This window comes from Anomaloglossus baeobatrachus, chromosome 5, assembly GCF_048569485.1.
Source record: "Anomaloglossus baeobatrachus isolate aAnoBae1 chromosome 5, aAnoBae1.hap1, whole genome shotgun sequence".
NCBI lineage: Eukaryota > Metazoa > Chordata > Amphibia > Anura > Aromobatidae > Anomaloglossus > Anomaloglossus baeobatrachus.
The window spans coordinates 321237151-321256493 of record NC_134357.1 but is presented as its reverse complement, the minus strand read 5'-3'; positions in this window follow the sequence as shown (position 1 = coordinate 321256493).

Below are 19343 nucleotides of genomic sequence, written 5' to 3'. Positions count from 1 at the left end.
CCTCACCAGGCCCCGTAACCCGCCTGTCATCCCTACCCCCCTCACCGGGCCCCGGGACAACCAATCCCCCTACCCACGGAGGGGAGAACCAACATTCAAGCTGCTCCCTGTCATCACTCCCGGGATACCCGTCCAGAACAGCGGTGGTGTCACAACCTCACCACAACCGTGGGTGGCGTCACGGACAATATCCCCCCCAAACCGCACACCAATTCCCCCTTTCACTCACGAGCGAGGAACGCCACTCGAGACTCCGGGATCCGGCCCACCGTTCGAGCCACCACCAAGCAGTAGCAGCAGCAGCCGGACCCGAGCAGTGGGTGAGCGCAGCGTCCCCTCCTCCGCCCGCGACATAAGTACCACCGTGCCGTCTGGCACTGCGCTGCCCCGCGACCCTGCACCTGGCCAAGCCCCGCAATCCACCTTACAGACAACAACTCCGGGCCCCGGGACTACCAAAATCCCCCTACCCACGGAGGGGAGGAAAACATCCCAGCTGCTCCCTGTCATCGCTCCCGGGATCCCCGTACAAAGCAGCGGTGGTGTCCCAACCTCACCACACACCGTGGGTGGCATCACAAACCGACATCCCAAACACCAACAAACCACCCCTTTCACTCACGGGCGAGGAGCGCCGCTCGAGTCCCCGGATCCGGCCCACCGCTCGAGCCACCGAGCTGCAGCAGCAGCACCGGACCCGAGCGTGGTGAGCGTAGCGCCCCGCCGCCCGCGACAGAAGTATTTCAGGTGGCACAAATGCAATTTGCTACTCCATGCATGTTTGCTCCTAGTCTTCAAAAAGCAATACACAAAATTAAACTAAAAAGGTTATCATTTTAGGTTCTAACGTTGCCAAGAAAATCTATAATTACATCAGAAAAAGATCAAGCATAATTTTCTATGGTTTTCATGGTAATAAGGGATTCTCTGTCTTTGATTAAAAAGCCTAATTTGCAGGCCATCAAATATGCCAGCTTTCAGGTTCTCATATGAAAGAGCAGGAACTTTGGTACAGATGTACTTGAAGTACTCACCATCTCGATGCAAAGCCCTTACTAACTGTTTAATGAGTCACAATTTTATATGCAGTAAGGGGAGCAACGCTTTCTGAGGATCAACAAGTGGTTCATTCTTGATATTTTTTTCACCAATGGTAAATTTCTCTCTAGCAGGTCATTCTTTCTTTGCATAATGCCCTGTCTTTGCTTGGCTATCCCAAAGACACAAGAAACAGGGAAATTTGTGCATCCGTTTGTTGTCCTAGAAGAATTGATATAACCTTCAGATCGCCAGATAAAATCCAGCAATGATCATAAGATTTGATTTTTTGGAGAATAGCTCTCATATATTCATAAGTTTTTACATGTGCCGCCCTCGTGCCAGCAGCCGGCGCTGCTCGGATGCGGACCCGCTGCGTGGCTCGAGGGATCCTCCGGACCCAGGGGTCACACAGATACGCTAATGAAAAAGGGGATGTAGTTGTACGGCCTTGACCGTATTCGGTTCGTGACACCACCCACGGTGTGTGGTGAAGTGGGACACCACCACTGCTGTTGTGGGATACCCGGGGGAGATGTAATGGCAGCCGGATGTTAACCCCTGGATGGTTGCCCCGAGGACAGTGTCTCTGTGCAGGGTATGGCGATGGCAGGGGCTTGCGCGCCCGGATGTGTATCGCCCCGCGGGCTCGGCCGGCTGCCGAGCCGTTCGGATCCGTGCTCGTACGGTGGGTGGCTCGAGCTCCTCACGGACCCGGGGGTCACGTCGCTCTGCAAGGTGGTTGGCGCTACACGTAGGGACTTTGGTAGGTAGGTCCACGGCCGGGGCCGCGGTAGTTTGTAAGGGATAAAAGTTTGTGACGCCACCCACGGGTTGTGGTGAATGGATGGACACCACCGCTGCCGTTAATAAAGGCCTCCCGAGGACAGTGTTGCGCAGCTTGGTGTTGACCCCTCCGTGGGTAGGGGAGTGATGATCCCGGGGGCCCGAGGGAGGTGGTGAGGCGTGGGGACAGGTGCGTGATGGATGCTGGTGCGGCGCGGTGCGTGGCCCAAAGGCACTGGTGTACTCACTATGATACAATACACTGGAGTCTCTGGTAAACCTAACAGGATGATGAACGGGGCCCGTAGCTGGCTGCAGCTTCTCTCTTAACAGGTTGGTGGTTTCCGCCTTTCTCCTGCATCTCTTTGTGTGAATGTTTGGCTCCTATGCCTAAGCAACGGTAGTCCGCTCCCCGGCTTGCTGGTTGTCGGAAAAGCCCTGTTTGCCCACAGAGGCTGGCCCTTTGGGTCTCTATGCCTTGGCGGTTCCTTTACCCAGTATGGTTGGGCTGTTGTCTTCTAACGGGTCTTGTGTGGGAAAGGTCCTTAAGTCCAGTCCTCAATCAGTTGATTTGACTCGGCCCTGTCGGTTCGGGGCTTCGTACTGGGTCTGAGTACCCCTGCTGGTGCTCCGGTTTCCAAACGGTTCCTTGGTTTGGTACCGGCGGGCCATCGCCCGACCCCGATCCCTACGGTTCCGCCGGCTGTAATCCCAGCTCCTGCAGGCGGCCACCACCATCTGCCTCCTTGCTAGAGGTGACTGGGCTCAAACCCAGCCACCTGAGTAGACTATTGGCAGGCCTGGTCACAGGTTTGCTCTTGAACTCAACCTCTCTCCTTCACTGTCAGACTACTCTCTCCGAACTCCTCTTTAGAACTACTGTTTTCCCGCCTCCAGACCTGTGAACTCTTCGGTGGGCAGAACTGCCTGGCTCTGCCCCCCTGGTGTGGACATCAAACCTGGAGGGTGGTGACAAGGTTTATTAAGTTTGGCTGCTGTCACCTTTTTAGGGAGGGTGTGTGTGTGCATGGGACTACCTGGGACGACCTGACTAGTCCAGGGCGTCACAGATGGACCAGGGGATGTTTGGTTACTCACAAGTAAAAGAATCACATGAGTCTTTTGGTAAACCAAGGTGCTGGTGGCCGGCCGCCGCGGCCGGTTGTAATCTGGTCCCCCACTCAGGCTGATGGTCGCCGTCTTCTCCTATGTACTAGTTCTGATTGTGTTTTAGACTTCCCGCTATGGAATACGGGAGTCCGCTCCCAGCTTTCTGTGTGCCTGAGGAGCCGTGGCCGCTGACTCTGACCCGTAGGATCTATGGGCCCTGGTGGTTGCCCTATCCCTCTCTGTTAGTGGTTGTCTGCTTTTGGGACTTTGGTTGGGTCGGGACCTATAATCCTGCCCTCAGTCAGGTTCTGGTCCTGGCTTCAGGTTCTGAGCACCCCCTCTGTGCATGGTTTCCGGTCAGGTCACCCAGTGTCGGTACCGGCGGGCTCCAACCCTGCTCTGGTCCTCCTCAGATCTGCCGAGCCGTCTTCCCGTCTCCTGCTGACGGAGACCACCGTCTTCCACCTAGCCAAGGTACCAGGGCTCCGACCCTGGCACCGTTCAACTTGAACTTCTCCTCCGCTGGAGCTACATCTAGCTCCAGCCCACACTACTCTCAACTTGAACTACAACTTAATCTGTTTGCTTTTCCGCCCCAGGCTGTCTAGACCCCTAGGTGGGCGTTTCTTAACCGCCTGGTCCCGCCCACTGGTGTGCCTGTCTTGCCCTGAGGGGGGGGTGACCAGGGTTTCAGGTCGGCTGTATGTAACCTAGGTGAGGGAAGGTGTTATGAGGGGGCCTACTGTGTGACTACCTGGTTTTTCCAGGGAGTCACATACATATTTTCCCGAGTGAGCAACACCCTCTTTAGTCTTCTCTTTGAATTGTCAATAAAAGGCCACCATTTATCAATTAGATAACATTCCATTGACTCAATAAGTTCTTTGACGGCAATGCAGTATACTAGCTCCTCGCCCATATGGAAATATTTCAGAAGATCTTTCTGTCTGTTACGATACATAAGTGTAGTACCGGGAGCCAGCAGGTTTTCCCTTTATCCTTAAACCAAGTAATTCTGCTAACGACTTTGGTAGATCAAGATCTTGTACCGAGTCATTGCATTCAGCTTGAGTGAAAAGCTGGCACATTCTGGCATCAACTTCTGAGTCCCCGAAGTCTTCATCAGTGACTTTGGAAAAATTGGATTGACAGAATTTATTCCTCTTCGGAAATTTCCAAACTAGTGTAGATAGGTATAGGAACTTTGTCACAGTGAGCAAATGGTCTGAGATCAGAGGGAAAATTTGGGTACTGGATGGAAGATATTGTGTTTGAGTTTATGCCTGTAAAATTTATCATGCAAGAGTAGTAGTCATCAACCTAATTTTGAGACTCTCGCCACACCATTGGAACTCCAAAGCTGACTTTTTCTCTGTCTCTTAGTCCACTGTCTCAAGTTTTTAACACATGTTCAGCACACTGAACTATGTGGTTACTAATGTTTTTCCTGGTCACTCTGTTTAACCCCAAAATATGCCAGATAAGCTTAAGGCACAAAGTCACATATATTTATCCTATGTTTGGGTGTTGGAAAACAGCCACAAATGAAACAGGATCATTCCTGCACCATCCATGAACTGTTTGATTGTTGGATGACATATTCAACAAAAATCTTTTTAACAGAGTTAAATTTGCTGCGACTTGTAAGCCTCTTGAAGAACTTAATGCTTCCATTGATTTCACGCTGCTAATATACCCATAAAATTCCGACGTTGGCAGCTTTTAACTGTTTATTAAGCAGTATTCCTATTAGTTATACCAATTGCCTATTCAGCAGTTCTTTTTGCGTATACAATATGCTACATAATATAATTATACTTAATGTTATATGATAATTTTAAGAATTCTTTAGTAAACTGCTTTTTACTGAGAAATCAGACCTGACTTGACAAAATGGATGCGATTTTTGGATTCAGCACACCAAAATTCATACAGCTCACTTATCATGTAGTCAGAAAATTGACGTAGTGCAATCATTCTCAATGCAGACAGGGGAGTAAACCAATGAAAATTTAAGTGTCTTGTCTTGAAATTCAACATGCCAGATTTTTCTCTTCCCCCAAATCTGTTCAACATCAGTTACAATGTATCCTTATACCAAAAGCTGACCATGAAGCTCTTGCATTCGAAAAGTACTTGAATGTTTTTTGACTAGCATGTCCAGGTAAAAGCAGCTCTCACTGTTTCCAATGAGTGTTTTCCAGAGCCTGGGGCACTGATAGACATTTAGGGGGTTTAATTTTTTTCCAGAGTTTTATTGTGAAATAACTAACTGACCTTTATTGCCCCTCCAAAGGGACTTCACGACCACTGCCAAACAAACAGAGAATCGGACAGCGCTGGAGAACCATTGCTGGACCCTGGAAAGGTGAGTAAAGCACAGTTTTATTTTACAACAAACTGAGCAAATCGAGAAATGTTTTCTGAAAAGGGACAGCCTGTTGATGCTATAATATGTGTGGAGACACAGGGGTCAGTGGGTGCTCTCATCCGCTGGCCCGCCCGCCTTTAGAAAGACAGCGTGGCTCAGGGCTCATCCCAACTGAACGCCGGCCTCCTTAACCATGGGCGTAACACTACTCAGACAACACAGGGTGAGGGAACCACAATAATTAGACTTTATTGGATCCCCAAACAATTAACGGCACATAACACATAACCAGCAAAACACACAAATGTAGCAGGCAACAGAGTCTCACCCTTCCGCTGGCTCACCAGGGATTAGAATGTCCATGCCTCACAGGTTCCAAGCTGTCTGAGGTCTGCAAAGTCTGTAACAGGTGACTGAACTGTCCCAACCTGAGTGTCCTCCTTAGGTAGTCCTGGTTTGATGTTAAAATTCTGGCAGCCGGAGTCGAAATCCCTAGGCTGTGGATATGGTCTCCAACCGGATCCGGAGTCCCTAGATTGAAGCCATAAGATATTCTGATCCTCTAGTCAGCTCCAAAGAGCTTAGACTGGATCCATCAGCATCCATCAACAACCCCTGGTGGCTTAAAGAAGTCCTTTTTATAGCCACAACCTTCCACTTGGATACACTGCATCCTCATCGATTGGTTGGACAAGATTGCTTCTCCCATTGGAGGAATTTCAAGCTGCATGGACAATGTTCATTTAAATGATGTGCATAGAAAGACTGAGGGTGTACATGTAAACTGGGAGTCACCGACTAGACAATGGCTACTAAGGTAATTACATTATCAATACACAACTACAATACAATGGTTACTGGAAAAGTGTGGAGAACAATACGTCTGGCTTTCAATGGCCAACACAATTACATTGAGTCAACAAGAGTCTAGTAAAAACAATGAGGGACTTCTCCCCCGTCTATAGACAATCTATCATGCTGTCTGGCTGGATTTTAAGAAACTTTAACCCATGAGAGTCCATGTCGTCACAATATGTATTTAATGCCAGACGCTATATAGTCATTTTTAGGCTACTATAACTTTATTTTTTATTGTTCCATTAGGATGATTTTTTTCAAGGTTTATATTGTTTTTGTGAAGCATTTAGATATATCTTAGCATTTTTAGCCATATAATTTTCACTTTTTAAACAATGTCTTTAGTTTCAGTTTAGAATAATTGAATGAGAGCAAGTAATAATACAAAAGCAATGAGAAGTGTGAGATTTTTGTATCAATTTCTTTTTATTTTTTAAAGCCTGTCTGTCAAATGTCAGAAAACGTGATTGGGGACTTTCTGATCTATTTTTTTTAACACTAGTTATTGGAGAAATCTGACCTGTTTCAGTGATATTGTCACTGTTATGGTATGTGCAAATTATATCTTTTTCAATTTGACTAACCCAACAACTGTTTTGAGAGGAAGACACTTCAGGTAATGAAAGCTTATTTTCATTTTATTTAGCATTTTTTGTTGTTGTTTTCTAAGTGATTTTTCAGTGTTTTTGACAGCAATCGTTTTATTTTAAACATTTTGCCCTCATTTTTATGTCTTTGTTAACTCAATTCAACCATGAAAAAACTGTTAGTAATTTTTGAAGCAAAAATGCTGTAAAAATGCTCAAAACGATGTCTGTGCATCTTCTGGGGTTCTTTTGAACCTTCCCATTGACTTCCATTATAACGTAAAGCGCGTGTGGATTTCTAGTAGAAAACGCCTGAAGAATGGTCAGCTTACTTCTTTTATATCCTTGGCATTTTTGGTAACGTGAAATAATTAAATGCTCAGAAACCTAAACATATAAATACTACACTGTGTGCAGAATTATTAGGCAAATGAGTATTTTGATCACATGATAATTTTTATACATGTACTACTCCAAGCTGTATAGGCTTGAAAGCCAACTACCAATTAAGTAAATCAGATGATGTGCATATCTGTAATGAAGAGGGGTGTGGTGTGATGACGTCAACATCTTATGTAAGGTGTGCTTAATTATTAGGCAACTTCCCTTCCTTTGGCAAAATGGGTCAGAAGAGAGATTTGACGGGCTCTGAAAAGTCCAAAATTGTGAGATGTCTTGCAGAGGGATGCAGCAGTCTTGAAATTGCCAAACTTTTGAAGCATGATCACCGAACAATCAAGCGTTTCATGGCAAATAGCCAACAGGGTCGCAAGAAGCAAGTTGGGAAAAAAAAGCGCAAAATAACTGCCTATGAGTTGAGGAAAATCAAGCGTGAAGCTGCCAAGATGCCATTTGCCACCAGTTTGGCCATATTTCAAAGCTGCAACGTTACTGGAGTATCAAAAAGCACGAGGTGTGCCATACTCAGAGACATCGCCAAGGTAAGGAAGGCTGAAAAACAACCACCTTTGAACAAGAAACATAAGATAAAATGCCAAGACTGGGCCAAGAAATATCTTAAGACTGATTTTTCAAAGGTTTTATGGACTGATGAAATGAGAGTGAGTCTTGATGGGGCAGATGCATGGGCCAGAGGCTGGATCAGTAAAGGGCAGAGAGCTCCACTCCGACTCAGATGCCAGCAAGGTGGAGGTGGGGTACTGGTATGGGCTGGTATCATCAAAGATGAACTTGCGGGACCTTTTTGGGTTGAGGATGGAGTGAAGCTCAACTCCCAGACCTACTGTCAATTTCTGGAAGACAACTTCTTCAAGCAGTGGTACAGGAAGAAGTTGGTATCGTTCACGAAAAACATGATTTTCATGCAAGACAATGCTCCATCACATGCATCCAACTACTCCACAGCGTGGCTGGCTAGTAAAGGTCTAAAAGATGAAAAAATAATGACATGGCCCCCTTGTTCACCTGATCTGAACCCCATAGAGAACCTGTGGTCCCTCATAAAATGTAAGATCTACAGGTAGGGAAAAGAGTACACCTCTCGGAACAGTGTCTGGGAGGCTGTGGAGGCTGCTGTACGCAATGTAGATCGTAACAAGATCAAGCAAGCGACAAAATCTATGGATGGTAGACTGTTGAGTGTTATCATAAAGAAAAGTAACTATATTGGTCACTAATATTTTTGGGTTTTGTTTTTGCATGTCAGAAATGTTTATTTCTAAATTTTGTGCAGTTATATTGGTTTACCTGGTGAAAATAAACACATGAGATGGGAATATATTTGTTTTTTATTAAGTTGCCTAATAATTCTGCACAGTAATAGTTACCTGCACAAACAGATATCCTCCTAAAATAGCCAAATCTAAAAAAAAAAACCACTCCAACTTCCAAAAATATTAAGCTTTGATATTTATGAGTCTTTTTGGTTGATTGAGAACATAGTTGTTAATCAATAATAAAAAAAAAATCCTCTAAAATACAACTTGCCTAATAATTCTGCACACAGTTTAAATTAGGTAGACATAATGTCTAATATAATATACTTATATGGGGACCAGATTCTCGACCAGATCCAGACTTAAAAAAAACATAACAGGGACCCACCTCTATCTGTGAGTACACTCATCTCTGATACTAAGTCATTTTCACATAGAAATGCTTAAGTTCATTCTGTTGAGCATTTATGTAAGGTGGTGTAAGAGCGGAGTCTACCGGAACAAGATGTGTTGAAATGCTCTTAAGAATAAGCTGGGTCTAATTAGGCCCAGCAAGAGCTTCTTGCTAGCAACATCTTGGAAATCAGAAGGGATGGTGGACTCATTGTCTACTATATGAGTGCTGTATGCAGAATTAGAAAAGCTAGAATTGATCAAAACTAGGTCTCCAACATCTCTTACAACTTGGCACGCAATGCTAAACCTGGTACAGAAATATTCACTGGCACAAGTTTAAAGGTTTTTCCATAATTAACACTTATCATCCATTCACTTATGCTTCATTCAAAGTATACGGGACTGACAAGTCTCTCTATCATGCACTCACATGCAGGCACTGTCAAAGATAGCCGAACTCCGTACCTGAGAAAGTCTCCAAGTCCCTGTCTTTCATGCTCTCATCTCACTGTGCATATGCAAGAGGCGACAAACACAAATTTAAATTGACGTTCCTCAAACCTCACCTATAGACGCTGAAGCACAAAGCTTCGAACGTTTGAATGTCCAATGTCAAGTCAAATCAGGGAATCCAGACAATGGCCCCTTCTGACTGACAACTCCTACTCCGGCGAATGACATTCTGTATTATTGATGCTGCTGTCATCAACTAACAAACTGAAGGACATTGTGACACTGTTAGGACAACGATTCACCAGCTTTTAGTGTACGCGGTTGGCAACGCCTGGTTTCTAAGGGCTACTAGACATCAAGTGGTGCATTACAATAAGCAGTGCAGCATCATCACAATGCAAAGTAACATCATCACAGTATACATACAACATTATTTCTCAACGCAAACGTTGATGGCAAGTGTGGCACCCTTACAGTTTACTCTTCGTACATATTAAAGAAAAAAAGGGAACCAGCACGATCTGAAATTGGCATGCATCATATAAAAAGTGAAAATTCACAAATTTATTCCAAGTGTACTATAATAAAAAAATGAGATTTTTAGCAAATAATTGATCAATTTTTTGAGCCACCCCTGCCAACGTCACGGCAAATCTCAATAGGGGGGTCCTACTCTACATTCTGTATTTCATGTGCCATGCGGCCTCCTAGATAAAGTTAAAAGCAGAACCATAATGGAGCACACATACCTGCAACCTGTATATAGCCGCTTCCATGTTGCAAAAAAGGCACTTGTGGATAGAGACCAGCCCAGGTCCCAGCATGTGGAGCAAGCCCTACACATACCAGGACTATATCAGAACTGATCCTCCCAGTGTCAAACAGCAACCATTGATAAAGGCGGACCAGATCCAAGAATGGTGCTTAATTAGCATTGCCTGTGGAAAGGGGTGAGGTAACTGAGTCTGAACAGCTACCAACAGGAGGAATATATTGCAAGCCAAAATCAGGCGTGCATGGTATGGTGTTGGTCAGGCACCAGATTTGTAGCATAACTACGGTCAAAACAGAGAAAAAAAGGGAACCAGCACGATCTGAAATTGGCATGCATCATATAAAAAGTGAAAATTCACAAATTTATTCCAACTGTACTATAATAAAAAAATGAGATTTTTAGCAAATAATTGATCAATTTTTTGAGCCACCCCTGCCAACGTCACGGCAAATCTCAATAGGGGGGTCCTACTCTACATTCTGTATTTCATGTGCCATGCGGCCTCCTAGATAAAGTTAAAAGCAGAACCATAATGGAGCACACATACCTGCAACCTGTATATAGCCGCTTCCATGTTGCAAAAAAGGCACTTGTGGATAGAGACCAGCCCAGGTCCCAGCATGTGGAGCAAGCCCTACACATACCAGGACTATATCAGAACTGATCCTCCCAGTGTCAAACAGCAACCATTGATAAAGGCGGACCAGATCCAAGAATGGTGCTTAATTAGCATTGCCTGTGGAAAGGGGTGAGGTAACTGAGTCTGAACAGCTACCAACAGGAGGAATATATTGCAAGCCAAAATCAGGCGTGCATGGTATGGTGTTGGTCAGGCACCAGATTTGTAGCATAACTACGGTCAAAACAGAGAAAAAAAGGGAACCAGCACGATCTGAAATTGGCATGCATCATATAAAAAGTGAAAATTCACAAATTTATTCCAAGTGTACTATAATAAAAAAATGAGATTTTTAGCAAATAATTGATCAATTTTTTGAGCCACCCCTGCCAACGTCACGGCAAATCTCAATAGGGGGGTCCTACTCTACATTCTGTATTTCATGTGCCATGCGGCCTCCTAGATAAAGTTAAAAGCAGAACCATAATGGAGCACACATACCTGCAACCTGTATATAGCCGCTTCCATGTTGCAAAAAAGGCACTTGTGGATAGAGACCAGCCCAGGTCCCAGCATGTGGAGCAAGCCCTACACATACCAGGACTATATCAGAACTGATCCTCCCAGTGTCAAACAGCAACCATTGATAAAGGCGGACCAGATCCAAGAATGGTGCTTAATTAGCATTGCCTGTGGAAAGGGGTGAGGTAACTGAGTCTGAACAGCTACCAACAGGAGGAATATATTGCAAGCCAAAATCAGGCGTGCATGGTATGGTGTTGGTCAGGCACCAGATTTGTAGCATAACTACGGTCAAAACAGAGAAAAAAAGGGAACCAGCACGATCTGAAATTGGCATGCATCATATAAAAAGTGAAAATTCACAAATTTATTCCAAGTGTACTATAATAAAAAAATGAGATTTTTAGCAAATAATTGATCAATTTTTTGAGCCACCCCTGCCAACGTCACGGCAAATCTCAATAGGGGGGTCCTACTCTACATTCTGTATTTCATGTGCCATGCGGCCTCCTAGATAAAGTTAAAAGCAGAACCATAATGGAGCACACATACCTGCAACCTGTATATAGCCGCTTCCATGTTGCAAAAAAGGCACTTGTGGATAGAGACCAGCCCAGGTCCCAGCATGTGGAGCAAGCCCTACACATACCAGGACTATATCAGAACTGATCCTCCCAGTGTCAAACAGCAACCATTGATAAAGGCGGACCAGATCCAAGAATGGTGCTTAATTAGCATTGCCTGTGGAAAGGGGTGAGGTAACTGAGTCTGAACAGCTACCAACAGGAGGAATATATTGCAAGCCAAAATCAGGCGTGCATGGTATGGTGTTGGTCAGGCACCAGATTTGTAGCATAACTACGGTCAAAACAGAGAAAAAAAGGGAACCAGCACGATCTGAAATTGGCATGCATCATATAAAAAGTGAAAATTCACAAATTTATTCCAAGTGTACTATAATAAAAAAATGAGATTTTTAGCAAATAATTGATCAATTTTTTGAGCCACCCCTGCCAACGTCACGGCAAATCTCAATAGGGGGGTCCTACTCTACCTTCTGTATTTCATGTGCCATGCGGCCTCCTAGATAAAGTTAAAAGCAGAACCATAATGGAGCACACATACCTGCAACCTGTATATAGCCGCTTCCATGTTGCAAAAAAGGCACTTGTGGATAGAGACCAGCCCAGGTCCCAGCATGTGGAGCAAGCCCTACACATACCAGGACTATATCAGAACTGATCCTCCCAGTGTCAAACAGCAACCATTGATAAAGGCGGACCAGATCCAAGAATGGTGCTTAATTAGCATTGCCTGTGGAAAGGGGTGAGGTAACTGAGTCTGAACAGCTACCAACAGGAGGAATATATTGCAAGCCAAAATCAGGCGTGCATGGTATGGTGTTGGTCAGGCACCAGATTTGTAGCATAACTACGGTCAAAACAGAGAAAAAAAGGGAACCAGCACGATCTGAAATTGGCATGCATCATATAAAAAGTGAAAATTCACAAATTTATTCCAACTGTACTATAATAAAAAAATGAGATTTTTAGCAAATAATTGATCAATTTTTTGAGCCACCCCTGCCAACGTCACGGCAAATCTCAATAGGGGGGTCCTACTCTACATTCTGTATTTCATGTGCCATGCGGCCTCCTAGATAAAGTTAAAAGCAGAACCATAATGGAGCACACATACCTGCAACCTGTATATAGCCGCTTCCATGTTGCAAAAAAGGCACTTGTGGATAGAGACCAGCCCAGGTCCCAGCATGTGGAGCAAGCCCTACACATACCAGGACTATATCAGAACTGATCCTCCCAGTGTCAAACAGCAACCATTGATAAAGGCGGACCAGATCCAAGAATGGTGCTTAATTAGCATTGCCTGTGGAAAGGGGTGAGGTAACTGAGTCTGAACAGCTACCAACAGGAGGAATATATTGCAAGCCAAAATCAGGCGTGCATGGTATGGTGTTGGTCAGGCACCAGATTTGTAGCATAACTACGGTCAAAACAGAGAAAAAAAGGGAACCAGCACGATCTGAAATTGGCATGCATCATATAAAAAGTGAAAATTCACAAATTTATTCCAACTGTACTATAATAAAAAAATGAGATTTTTAGCAAATAATTGATCAATTTTTTGAGCCACCCCTGCCAACGTCACGGCAAATCTCAATAGGGGGGTCCTACTCTACATTCTGTATTTCATGTGCCATGCGGCCTCCTAGATAAAGTTAAAAGCAGAACCATAATGGAGCACACATACCTGCAACCTGTATATAGCCGCTTCCATGTTGCAAAAAAGGCACTTGTGGATAGAGACCAGCCCAGGTCCCAGCATGTGGAGCAAGCCCTACACATACCAGGACTATATCAGAACTGATCCTCCCAGTGTCAAACAGCAACCATTGATAAAGGCGGACCAGATCCAAGAATGGTGCTTAATTAGCATTGCCTGTGGAAAGGGGTGAGGTAACTGAGTCTGAACAGCTACCAACAGGAGGAATATATTGCAAGCCAAAATCAGGCGTGCATGGTATGGTGTTGGTCAGGCACCAGATTTGTAGCATAACTACGGTCAAAACAGAGAAAAAAAGGGAACCAGCACGATCTGAAATTGGCATGCATCATATAAAAAGTGAAAATTCACAAATTTATTCCAACTGTACTATAATAAAAAAATGAGATTTTTAGCAAATAATTGATCAATTTTTTGAGCCACCCCTGCCAACGTCACGGCAAATCTCAATAGGGGGGTCCTACTCTACATTCTGTATTTCATGTGCCATGCGGCCTCCTAGATAAAGTTAAAAGCAGAACCATAATGGAGCACACATACCTGCAACCTGTATATAGCCGCTTCCATGTTGCAAAAAAGGCACTTGTGGATAGAGACCAGCCCAGGTCCCAGCATGTGGAGCAAGCCCTACACATACCAGGACTATATCAGAACTGATCCTCCCAGTGTCAAACAGCAACCATTGATAAAGGCGGACCAGATCCAAGAATGGTGCTTAATTAGCATTGCCTGTGGAAAGGGGTGAGGTAACTGAGTCTGAACAGCTACCAACAGGAGGAATATATTGCAAGCCAAAATCAGGCGTGCATGGTATGGTGTTGGTCAGGCACCAGATTTGTAGCATAACTACGGTCAAAACAGAGAAAAAAAGGGAACCAGCACGATCTGAAATTGGCATGCATCATATAAAAAGTGAAAATTCACAAATTTATTCCAACTGTACTATAATAAAAAAATGAGATTTTTAGCAAATAATTGATCAATTTTTTGAGCCACCCCTGCCAACGTCACGGCAAATCTCAATAGGGGGGTCCTACTCTACATTCTGTATTTCATGTGCCATGCGGCCTCCTAGATAAAGTTAAAAGCAGAACCATAATGGAGCACACATACCTGCAACCTGTATATAGCCGCTTCCATGTTGCAAAAAAGGCACTTGTGGATAGAGACCAGCCCAGGTCCCAGCATGTGGAGCAAGCCCTACACATACCAGGACTATATCAGAACTGATCCTCCCAGTGTCAAACAGCAACCATTGATAAAGGCGGACCAGATCCAAGAATGGTGCTTAATTAGCATTGCCTGTGGAAAGGGGTGAGGTAACTGAGTCTGAACAGCTACCAACAGGAGGAATATATTGCAAGCCAAAATCAGGCGTGCATGGTATGGTGTTGGTCAGGCACCAGATTTGTAGCATAACTACGGTCAAAACAGAGAAAAAAAGGGAACCAGCACGATCTGAAATTGGCATGCATCATATAAAAAGTGAAAATTCACAAATTTATTCCAACTGTACTATAATAAAAAAATGAGATTTTTAGCAAATAATTGATCAATTTTTTGAGCCACCCCTGCCAACGTCACGGCAAATCTCAATAGGGGGGTCCTACTCTACATTCTGTATTTCATGTGCCATGCGGCCTCCTAGATAAAGTTAAAAGCAGAACCATAATGGAGCACACATACCTGCAACCTGTATATAGCCGCTTCCATGTTGCAAAAAAGGCACTTGTGGATAGAGACCAGCCCAGGTCCCAGCATGTGGAGCAAGCCCTACACATACCAGGACTATATCAGAACTGATCCTCCCAGTGTCAAACAGCAACCATTGATAAAGGCGGACCAGATCCAAGAATGGTGCTTAATTAGCATTGCCTGTGGAAAGGGGTGAGGTAACTGAGTCTGAACAGCTACCAACAGGAGGAATATATTGCAAGCCAAAATCAGGCGTGCATGGTATGGTGTTGGTCAGGCACCAGATTTGTAGCATAACTACGGTCAAAACAGAGAAAAAAAGGGAACCAGCACGATCTGAAATTGGCATGCATCATATAAAAAGTGAAAATTCACAAATTTATTCCAACTGTACTATAATAAAAAAATGAGATTTTTAGCAAATAATTGATCAATTTTTTGAGCCACCCCTGCCAACGTCACGGCAAATCTCAATAGGGGGGTCCTACTCTACATTCTGTATTTCATGTGCCATGCGGCCTCCTAGATAAAGTTAAAAGCAGAACCATAATGGAGCACACATACCTGCAACCTGTATATAGCCGCTTCCATGTTGCAAAAAAGGCACTTGTGGATAGAGACCAGCCCAGGTCCCAGCATGTGGAGCAAGCCCTACACATACCAGGACTATATCAGAACTGATCCTCCCAGTGTCAAACAGCAACCATTGATAAAGGCGGACCAGATCCAAGAATGGTGCTTAATTAGCATTGCCTGTGGAAAGGGGTGAGGTAACTGAGTCTGAACAGCTACCAACAGGAGGAATATATTGCAAGCCAAAATCAGGCGTGCATGGTATGGTGTTGGTCAGGCACCAGATTTGTAGCATAACTACGGTCAAAACAGAGAAAAAAAGGGAACCAGCACGATCTGAAATTGGCATGCATCATATAAAAAGTGAAAATTCACAAATTTATTCCAACTGTACTATAATAAAAAAATGAGATTTTTAGCAAATAATTGATCAATTTTTTGAGCCACCCCTGCCAACGTCACGGCAAATCTCAATAGGGGGGTCCTACTCTACATTCTGTATTTCATGTGCCATGCGGCCTCCTAGATAAAGTTAAAAGCAGAACCATAATGGAGCACACATACCTGCAACCTGTATATAGCCGCTTCCATGTTGCAAAAAAGGCACTTGTGGATAGAGACCAGCCCAGGTCCCAGCATGTGGAGCAAGCCCTACACATACCAGGACTATATCAGAACTGATCCTCCCAGTGTCAAACAGCAACCATTGATAAAGGCGGACCAGATCCAAGAATGGTGCTTAATTAGCATTGCCTGTGGAAAGGGGTGAGGTAACTGAGTCTGAACAGCTACCAACAGGAGGAATATATTGCAAGCCAAAATCAGGCGTGCATGGTATGGTGTTGGTCAGGCACCAGATTTGTAGCATAACTACGGTCAAAACAGAGAAAAAAAGGGAACCAGCACGATCTGAAATTGGCATGCATCATATAAAAAGTGAAAATTCACAAATTTATTCCAACTGTACTATAATAAAAAAATGAGATTTTTAGCAAATAATTGATCAATTTTTTGAGCCACCCCTGCCAACGTCACGGCAAATCTCAATAGGGGGGTCCTACTCTACATTCTGTATTTCATGTGCCATGCGGCCTCCTAGATAAAGTTAAAAGCAGAACCATAATGGAGCACACATACCTGCAACCTGTATATGGCCGCTTCCATGTTGCAAAAAAGGCACTTGTGGATAGAGACCAGCCCAGGTCCCAGCATGTGGAGCAAGCCCTACACATACCAGGACTATATCAGAACTGATCCTCCCAGTGTCAAACAGCAACCATTGATAAAGGCGGACCAGATCCAAGAATGGTGCTTAATTAGCATTGCCTGTGGAAAGGGGTGAGGTAACTGAGTCTGAACAGCTACCAACAGGAGGAATATATTGCAAGCCAAAATCAGGCGTGCATGGTATGGTGTTGGTCAGGCACCAGATTTGTAGCATAACTACGGTCAAAACAGAGAAAAAAAGGGAACCAGCACGATCTGAAATTGGCATGCATCATATAAAAAGTGAAAATTCACAAATTTATTCCAACTGTACTATAATAAAAAAATGAGATTTTTAGCAAATAATTGATCAATTTTTTGAGCCACCCCTGCCAACGTCACGGCAAATCTCAATAGGGGGGTCCTACTCTACATTCTGTATTTCATGTGCCATGCGGCCTCCTAGATAAAGTTAAAAGCAGAACCATAATGGAGCACACATACCTGCAACCTGTATATAGCCGCTTCCATGTTGCAAAAAAGGCACTTGTGGATAGAGACCAGCCCAGGTCCCAGCATGTGGAGCAAGCCCTACACATACCAGGACTATATCAGAACTGATCCTCCCAGTGTCAAACAGCAACCATTGATAAAGGCGGACCAGATCCAAGAATGGTGCTTAATTAGCATTGCCTGTGGAAAGGGGTGAGGTAACTGAGTCTGAACAGCTACCAACAGGAGGAATATATTGCAAGCCAAAATCAGGCGTGCATGGTATGGTGTTGGTCAGGCACCAGATTTGTAGCATAACTACGGTCAAAACAGAGAAAAAAAGGGAACCAGCACGATCTGAAATTGGCATGCATCATATAAAAAGTGAAAATTCACAAATTTATTCCAACTGTACTATAATAAAAAAATGAGATTTTTAGCAAATAATTGATCAATTTTTTGAGCCACCCCTGCCAACGTCACGGCAAATCTCAATAGGGGGGTCAATTATTTGCTAAAAATCTCATTTTTTTTTTTTTTTTTTTTTTTTTTTTATTGTAGTACAGTTGGAATAAATCTGTGAATTTTCACTTTTTATATTATGCATGCCAATTTCAGATCGTGCTGGCTCCCCTCTCTCTTCGTACATATTATCTAAGTCAATGTACCTCGGCAGCAATCTGTTTGTATTCACGTCAGGGAGGAGTAAGCGGCCTGTAAACTGCTATTAAATGAGGGAGATTTTTTGCAAACTCTTCCAGTGAAGTATGAAACTACTTTAGCTTCAGGCTTATAAATAACCAACGAGAATTGCAGAGTGAATATAATTACCAAATTCTAAGCATATTTTATTGTATCCATTACAGGGGAAAACAGGATTTGTTTTTCTTTATGAGGGGATGGGGCACAATTTTATAGAAAAGCATAAAAGTAAAGATAATATAAAGTCAGAAGGAACCCTTAGATTGCTAATACATGTCTATATACAGGAAAACTATGCCAAAAAAGCCCTTGTTGAGAAAAACACTTTGAAATAAACATGATCTTTGTGTGAAATATTTTTAATATCTATATATGTATATTGGCCCTCTTCTTTTTTTTTTTTTTTTTAGAAGACCTTTTTACTGTAATTTTGAGTCTATAGATGTAACTCTCAATGCAAAATCTGTCACTGATCCCGCTCCCAAGTTCCATATGTGATTATTAACATTGGTATTATTTGGAATACCGTGTCACTATTACAGGAAGGAGATTCATTAATTCATTACAATTCCATATCTCTCCCACCTTCAACTCATTACACTCACATGTCCTCTCTTCCATTTCCAAGTCATTACATGTACATGTCCTCTCACCCCTTCATTGAAATTCTATGTTCTTTCTCAAACCCCAACCACATCATGCTCTCACCCACTGTGAGCCATCAATGGAACAGAGTGGAGCTCCTATTTGTTTCTCTATAACCCTGGGGTACTGCGCTATGTATAGCAAGTGTGAATCAATGCCACTTCTTGCTAGCTACAAAGGGCTGCTGATAAGTCTTTAGCTTTGTGATCTTTTTGTTTCTATGGTAATGAATGTTACATCACATGAAAGCCTTATATGTCTAATATATGTTTTCAAAATTTTGTGTTTGTTGCTTATGGCAACAGTGTTCTACACACGCGGAAAACAAAATGGCGAAGTCTAATGCGATATTCACAGCAACTGAGAGCAGAGGAGTGATACAATTCTTGTTTCTGCAAGGAAAGTCCAAGAAGGATATTCATGGTGATATGTCGCAGACATTGGGGGATCAATGCCCTTCATATTCCACAGTTAAGAACTGGGTTGCCAAATTTAAAACGGGCCATGTCAGCACCAATGATGAGGAACGTCCTGG